This window comes from Ranitomeya variabilis, chromosome 7 (genome assembly GCF_051348905.1).
Source record: "Ranitomeya variabilis isolate aRanVar5 chromosome 7, aRanVar5.hap1, whole genome shotgun sequence".
Lineage (NCBI taxonomy): Eukaryota > Metazoa > Chordata > Amphibia > Anura > Dendrobatidae > Ranitomeya > Ranitomeya variabilis.
In genome coordinates, this window is record NC_135238.1 from 187,795,243 (window position 1) to 187,803,307 (window position 8,065).

Here is an 8,065-nt window from a genome sequence, read left to right on the forward strand (position 1 = left end):
GAGTGAGTAAAGGATACATTTAAACAATGAGTTTTGGATGAGTTTTTTACTCTGTGCATTTAAAAAAAAAGGCAAGTACTGGTAACCTATTTTACTTAATAGATGCAGAAATGGTGCAGAAAATCTGCAAAATCAAAAACTTACCAATAGCTCATGGTAAGAACCTAGCCTAAAAAAGCATATAAAAAGTGACCAAAAAAGAGTGCATTATACAAAATGTGTGAATATACCCCAAGTACAGATTGTCTCTGCATAGTTGTATGATTATTATTATGGACAGGAAAGTTTCTTTATTGTTTGAATGAAATACAGAAAGAATAAAACTAAATTGTAACTAACGAGAACTCATTACATGATATAAAGGCTTTGAGCACGTGCAGTCTGACAAGCTTTATTTCCATAAATTACAGTATGTGAGACACTTTAAGCTTCCAGATAAGCAAAGCAAATGACAATTCATTTACCGTAGTTTACCGCAAGTGAAACCGGAATAGTAAGCAAATGCATTAACATAGTTATAGAAAGGAAATTTGTACAGGAAATGAAATAATTTTTCTTCCTACTATGAAGATTCGTCGCGTCGCATGATCTAAAACAGAGAAAAATGGAAATGAGTTTATATAAAATATGAACTACTTGTTGAGTAATCCCAGAAATTTATTTTATGGAAGATAGAATTGTGAAAAAAATGAGCTCAAAATAGTAAAATAAAAAATGGTTATTTGAAAAGCAGCTTTGACTCACATTGTGACTCTTCTAAGCATACCGCATTACTTGTGAACTCATAAATTAGGCCTTAGCAACATTGATATTTATTGGATTGTCCAGTCAGGCACCAATTTGTAGATTATAAAGGGCTGGGAACAAGGTAAATGGATTGCCTACTGCTAGGACAACCACTTCTAACATTTTATATTCCCATTTGTAACATAAAACTTCCCAATGAAAATTGTCTCTTCAGAGAGAAAGAGGCCTTGAACTCTAGTACCACCTATTAAAAGTAGCGCTCCTACAGATCATTATCAACTTAGTCAATAATGGCTTGTAGGATTACTATTTCCTATAGGTGGCACTAGAGTTCAAGGCCTCTTCCTCTCTGAAGAGACAATTTGCATATTTAATTTCCCAGAGGAGCATGCAAGGCATTTAAGTCTCCTCATACAGACATGCCAGAGCTGGCATGTCACTCTCCAAAAGGAGAAACCTTATCTCTTAGATAAAAATACCCTACACTCACGTCATATACCGACACCATTCCAGTGGTAGAGCGCAATATTAGCTACCACTGATTGGCTGCAGAGCTCACGGGGCATAACAATCAGTGGTCGCTAATGTTGCAGCAGGAAGTGGATGAACAGCAGCTCCATTGTGGCTGCTGATTGGCTGCAGGGCTCACTCATATGGCAAGACAAAACTATATCATGGGAGCATCAAAAGACTGCGTCGACAATTTGGATTGGTGCCAGTGACAGAGGTGAGTATAGGGTAGTTTTATTTTATGGCTGGGGTCACAATTGCGTGTGTAATGCGAGAAATTCGAGTGAGTCTCATCAATACCTGGCACTCAGGACTGGAGCGTTCAGCTGTGTGTATTTCTATGCAGCCGCACGCTTCGGTCCCTAGTGCCGGCAGCAGCCCCTAGCGCCGGGTATTGATGCGATAGACTCGCGCAAGTTTCCTGCATTGCACTCGCAAGTGTGACCCGGCCTATAAGAGAGAATATAGTAATTAAGAAGGATTTGTCCTAGTAGTAAAAATCCCTTTTTAAAAAGCAATAAATAAATATATATACATACATATATATATATATATATATATATATATATATATATATATACACTCACTCGAACCTCACATATTTTTCAGTCTGGTCCCCAGTGCGGTTTTCACAGGGCCATCTTTATTAACTGCACAGGTCAATGGACCAAAGAAGTTGACTGGGTGCATTGCACGGTGAAACAGGTGAGGGCCAGGTGAACAAAATTTTTTTATTTCTTTTTTCAGATTTGCTAATAATGCTCTGTGGGCTGAACAGATATCAGACTTTACTTTAATTTACATAAATTCAATACAAATCATTTTTCCCTGCCAAACTTCAGCCAGTCTCCTTCTAATCATCATAAGAGGACTAAGATGTCAGTGACGAGAGCCTTCAGCAGGCCAGGTTAACTCATTGGCTCTCCATAGTTGCATTATGCTGGGGCCAATGTGAGTAATCCTCGCAATTATGCTATTTAAATACTGCTGTCAGTGATTGACAGTGGCATCTAAATGGTTAACAGCAATGATCAGAGTTTACTCCAGTCGCTGCTGTTACAGAGAGATGCCAGCTTATGTAACACAGCCAGCATCTGCCGTGCATAAAGTGGGATTAGGTCGCTAAGCAGTTAAGGTGTAGATGTGCAACAGCAATGTATTAGGAATTATAGGAAAGATTACACCTTACAGCAGATATATACCATTGGCTTTGCTGTGATATAATACATTTAAACCCACCCTTGCTGTGGCAAAGTCTTACAGGCTAGTATCCTCCATGGTGTCCATTAGACCAGTTGGGCCTGGGAGGTCCATTATAACTAGGTGGATGATGAACATTGCTCCAGCTGGGTCCATGATGCGGAGGAGGTGGTTGGTAATGTCCATGATGGGGAGGTGGTGGTTTGTAATGTCCAGGATGGGGATGTGGTGGTTTGTAATGTCCAGGATGGGGAGGTGGTGGTTTGTAATGTCCAGGATTATAGTTGGGTTGGGGGTGATTCACGGGGTAGTTCCCTGTAAAATGAATATTACAGTTTGTTCATAAACAATAGATTATTACTAGAATCACAACTATGATATGCATCACTTATTACACTAAGGCTAGCTTCACACTAGCATTCGGCAGAGCTGCAGACGGCAGCCTGCTTCCCTCGTGAAGCCCTGCCTACTGCCACGCCTCTTCCTTCAGCTCCGCCTATGCCTGCATGCGTTCTGCATACCCTAACTTTAACATTGGGTACGCAGGCCATGCGGATGTATGTGGATGCCTCCGCATGTGGCGTTTTGAAGCTGCGCCGACCGCAACAAAATCCTACATGTTGCATTTGATGCAGATCATCGCAAGCAATCAATTCCACCCCTGGACGAAGCTTTCCTCAGCAAAACGCGCGTCGGGTGTCGTGGGTCCCTGGCTGGTGGCTGACATTGGGTAATATGTTCCTTCTTTTTGCTATACTGTGACCTTGTTATATTGTTATTATATGGTACATTCCTGAACGCTGTGGCTGGTGGTGATTCTGCACCTCTTATATACTTATTTTATCTTTTTTATTATGCGATTTTGCACATATATTATATACTAATTTATGTCACGATATATATATATTGTATTATGTGGTGCATGATCATCAACGGCCGCCGCGTTGAGTGAATTGTTAGTTATATTTACATTACCTTTCAATAGGTGGTTAGATTTTCCTAATACGATTGTTAATTTGAGGGTAACTTTATATGTACTAGTACCACTTTACCAGCCATACCTGCCAGTTGCTCCTGCATCTTGTGTTTTTCTCTACTTTTATATATCATATATATGTTTTTATCCTTGTTATAAATAAAATTCATTTATTTTACTGGTTCCCAGCCTAGCGCTTATTTGGTGTTTATTAAAATTTTGTTGTGCGACAGTTGTTGCAGCCAAAGCCACCATGTATCCCCAACCTTATACATTTATGACATAACCTAAATGTATATGAATGGGTTAGCCATTTAAGATTCATTTGCTTCCGTTCAGAAACATAGTTTATAAAGTCTGCTATTGCAGGCATAAAACAGAGCTAGTAACATGTCCTTAAAGATTAATTTCTAACATTTGCATCTAAACTTTTTTCCATCAAACTGGGGAGCAGTGAGCGATGAGCACGATGAGAGATTTCACCACAATATTGCGGCTATGGAGAAAAGATATCAAGGAAAATGGAATCCATCAATGCTTGCAGATTACTGTTGGACAACTGTAAGAGATGATCTGATGCAGGAGTACAAGAGACAAGTAAAAATGAGTTGTCACTGAATGAGGACCAATTTTTTTAGTGCAATTTATGTAACTGTTTATAATTCACAATAGTAAACATGTTTTAGTTATTTGATTGTTGCTACGTTTTCTCTGAATGAATATCAGGCAAGTGGTATAACAAAATATTCTGCATTAATAGTTTATTTTATAAATTGAAGAACAAATGGAACAAATAATATAAAAAGATGGAGTTTCTAAGGTTTTATTGGATAGGAGAATATGTGAGAGGTCAAAAGATCTGTTAGTCACCTACCGTAATAAGACATGGTGGAGCACCTATAACAAAAAAAAAACACTTTATTAATTTATTTGGATATACTTTTGTTATAAGAATAAAGCTGGCCATACAGGTTCGATTGTTGTCAGACGAATATCAGTTGTCCCGACAGCTATCCCAACTCCCCCATACACAGGCCGCGTGCTGCGGGTTATCTCTGTGCAGAGGAGAAGGATCAACTGTTGAAATTTAACAGGTTGGATCCTTCATCCCCAACATAATCTGTCGGAGGAGAGTCTGGAGGTTTCCATACACATTAGACTGTCAGTCAACTGTGACGTTAGGTTCGGCAGACTTGAGTCTAATGTGTATGGGGGCAGAAGTCACATGTAATGAAAACAATGCACATGTCTGCATTTGTTCTACATAATTTTGTGCGTAGGTTAACTAGATTTTTGAAGGGCACGTCAGAAACACATGGTTAACCCTACAGATAAGTTTGCATAATATGATAACTTTACTAGAAATTCCACACCTACATGGATGAGTCATTCCTATTTATACTGTATATTATCATAAAATGTCATCAATGACTCCTGAATGCACATAATACATTTTAAAGGCTTAGACTTATTGTATATACAATTGTGTTATGTTTATCTGTGAATACTTGGGTAAGGGTTTGTTAACAATTTGTGAGTAATGGTGTAAGTCCAAGTCACGCCATAACCTGAGCATGTAAGCTGTAGCTAAAATAGTGGTTTTCTGTAAAGGGTTGTCCAGTACTTAGACCGTGATGAGTTATCCTTAGGATAGGTCATCCATGGTCAGACATACTATTGGTGCAACCTGTGCTGTCATGCAGGGGTCCAAGAGATAAGAGGGCGCACTACAACCTCCAAAGCAGGTGGGATTGTGCATTATGATGAGTTATTGGACTGCAAAGGGCCCATATATTGCTCTTGCATAGAGTCCTACTTATGTCTGCATCTGTTCCTGAGGTCATCAATATGTTGGTGGTTGTGTGACACCCAGTACTCCCGCCGATCAACTCCTGTGGGGGCCAGATGTAAAGTGAATGAGATGATAGCTGAGTACCCGGCCACTACACAGAGTATGGAGCTGTGCTGGTCTAGTTCTATACACTGATTACATTTGGCACCTGAGGAACCTACAAACAGCTGATAAGTGTGAATGTCCCCACAAATCTTATATTGATGAGCTATTCTGATAAAAGGTCATCAATAATTAAGTTCTCAACAGCTCCTCTAACGTCTTCCCAATGTAGGATGTACATGTGTGTCCTGCTTTGGGTGCAGGTGTATGGAGCAGGATCAGGAGCTGAGCCCGTCCAATACATAGTGGGTGTCAACTGTGTTGTACAGCCAGCACCGGTCTCTAACAGCAGCAACTGGAGCTAACTCCGATCTTAGCTGTTTAACCATTGAAATGCTGCAGTCAATCTCTGACAGAGGCATTTAAATAATTGTGCTCGGTGTGTGGCGAGATTTTGGGGTGCCAATGAATTACTATGGCAGCCGTGGACTACTGAAAGCCACCGTTACCACCATCTTTGTAATCTTATCAAGCCCAGCCTGCGACTTTATATGAGATAATTTAATTAATTACATATATGTAGCATTGCAGTATATAGTGCAAGTATATAGTTCAAGTTCACTAGGGGGCATAAGAGAAAAAAGGGAAAATCAATAAAACAAAGTTTTTAATAAATATGAAAACAAATAAAAAGTAGAAAAGGTTGAATCATCCTTCTTTTCCCAATATAAAAATAAAGATGAAAAGACCTAAATAAACATGCACGATATGACAGCATCCAAAAAAAAATCTGATTTATTAAAATAAATGTAACCTATATGGCAAAAGCCATAAATTGTTGTTTTTTGGTCATTGAGCATCACCAAATAAAACGGAATAAAAAGTGATCCTAATATTGGATATACACCAAAATGATGCCAGTAAAAAGCTTACAACACAAAAATCAAGCCCTTCAACTCCATAAATGAAGAAAATTAAAAAGTTACATTTCGGAAAATAGTGACATAAGCCAATTTTTCATTTTTTAACCATTAATTAAGATATACTTATAGAAATGTGGTATTGCCGTAGTCTGACCTGAAGAATCATATTACCATGTCATAGTTACCACATAATAAACGCTGCAAAAATTATAAAAAAAAAATTGGTATAACTGCAATTTTTCATAAATTTCCCTTATTTGGAATTATTTTCTGTACATTACATCATTCTGTACATCGGTACATTACTGTGTATGGCAAAATGAATGGTGTCATTCAAAACCACAACTTGTCCTACGAAACATATACCTTCATATGGCTATATTAACAGAAACATAAAATAGTTACGGCTCTTAGAAAAAAATTAAAGCGCAACAATGAAAATTGGCTTTAACGGGAAGGAGTTAAAGAAACTGGGGCAGAATCTATTCCCAGAACTGCTTCTTGTAAAATTGGAACAACAGCTTCAATAAAAAGTGTTTTATCATCAGGAGATTATCACTACAGGACTAGGTGTCTCCTGCCTCCTAGTCTAACTGCTCAGTAAAACCCCACCCACACCACTAACTGGCAGCTCTCTGCCAACATACAGTGTACACAAAAACCTGCCAATCAAAGGTGTGGGTGGGGTTATAGAGAGCTCAACATTCAGAGAACTGCAAGATCAGCAACCGAGAAAACTGTGATTGTATAAAAATGTTGACAGCAAGCAGCCCAGTAAGTGATACATCACTGGAATCAATGTCTCTGCTCTCGTATTAAATCGAAAAAACCTGCTGACCTATTTCCATTAAATATCAGAAAAGCTAAGATTTGGATATGCATTAAACCACACTGTATAGTAATAAAATTTCTAGCAATACTATACAATCTGAAATCAAGGTGTTGCTAGTTAAGTTATTTATATAAATCTTCCTTAAAGTATCACCTAAGATAGCTGAAACTTGAGGGAATGCATTCTCAAGACATAAAAAATATATTATAGATTCTAGTAACTGCTTATAGTTTGTTTTATTTTAATAAGTACTTACCTAGAACAGGAACTTTGGAAGAAATAGAATGTGTGTGTATTGCTGAGAAAGAGGCGGGCTACTTATAGAGCTGTGATAAGGCTGGGTGGAAGCAAGCATCATGCCTGGCACACAATGGGCATGGAGATCCCAATCTGCGTACCTAATTAGACTTAATTAACCTTTTCATGTGTCACTGGCAATGTGAAGACATTCTTCTTTTCTGGGGCACCTGTAAGACAATCACTGCTATAAATTACCTGTGATACCGTATGACAGGCAGGTGTTGCAATTTACAAGATTGTGCTCTACATAAAACTCTGTTCACACTTTTATCAGTTATCTCTATAATGATAAGTATGACTGATCTAGAAATGAATCCATTCCCAATTTATCGTATTGGATTAAAAAGCCATGTAATTACATATAATGGGGTCTTTCATGGTGCTGCCAGGGTTACATGTTTTTTTCAATTGGCACCCTACACAGTGCCAATGTGAACAGAGCCTAAAATTCCATTTACACTGGCTGATTTCTGCACAATGGCTGATACAAACTGTAAGGGGAAGAACAATTGTTAATATGATCGTTCTGTCCCAATTTAGCATTCTTGTTTAGCGATAGTGTGGCTTTTGTTTGTTTTTTTTTTCAACATTTTCACTACAAAAACTTTGCAAAAAAATGCATCAAATACTGCAATAAAATGCTTCAAAGAAAAGCAAAAACGTAGCCCTCAGCAAACCCATAG

At 38.2% G+C, this 8,065-nt stretch overlaps 1 long non-coding RNA gene across 1 annotated transcript; it reads right to left on the bottom strand.

Annotated features, from left to right (window-relative positions):
• Positions 1-273: 273 nt before the first annotated feature.
• Positions 274-7,545, bottom strand: LOC143785843 (uncharacterized). The gene is made up of 4 exons (XR_013218111.1): positions 7,339-7,545; positions 4,308-4,330; positions 2,497-2,772; positions 274-589 (listed from the first exon to the last, which is right to left on the bottom strand). It is a non-coding gene; the product is annotated as an uncharacterized LOC143785843 (long non-coding RNA).
• Positions 7,546-8,065: the final 520 nt, after the last annotated feature.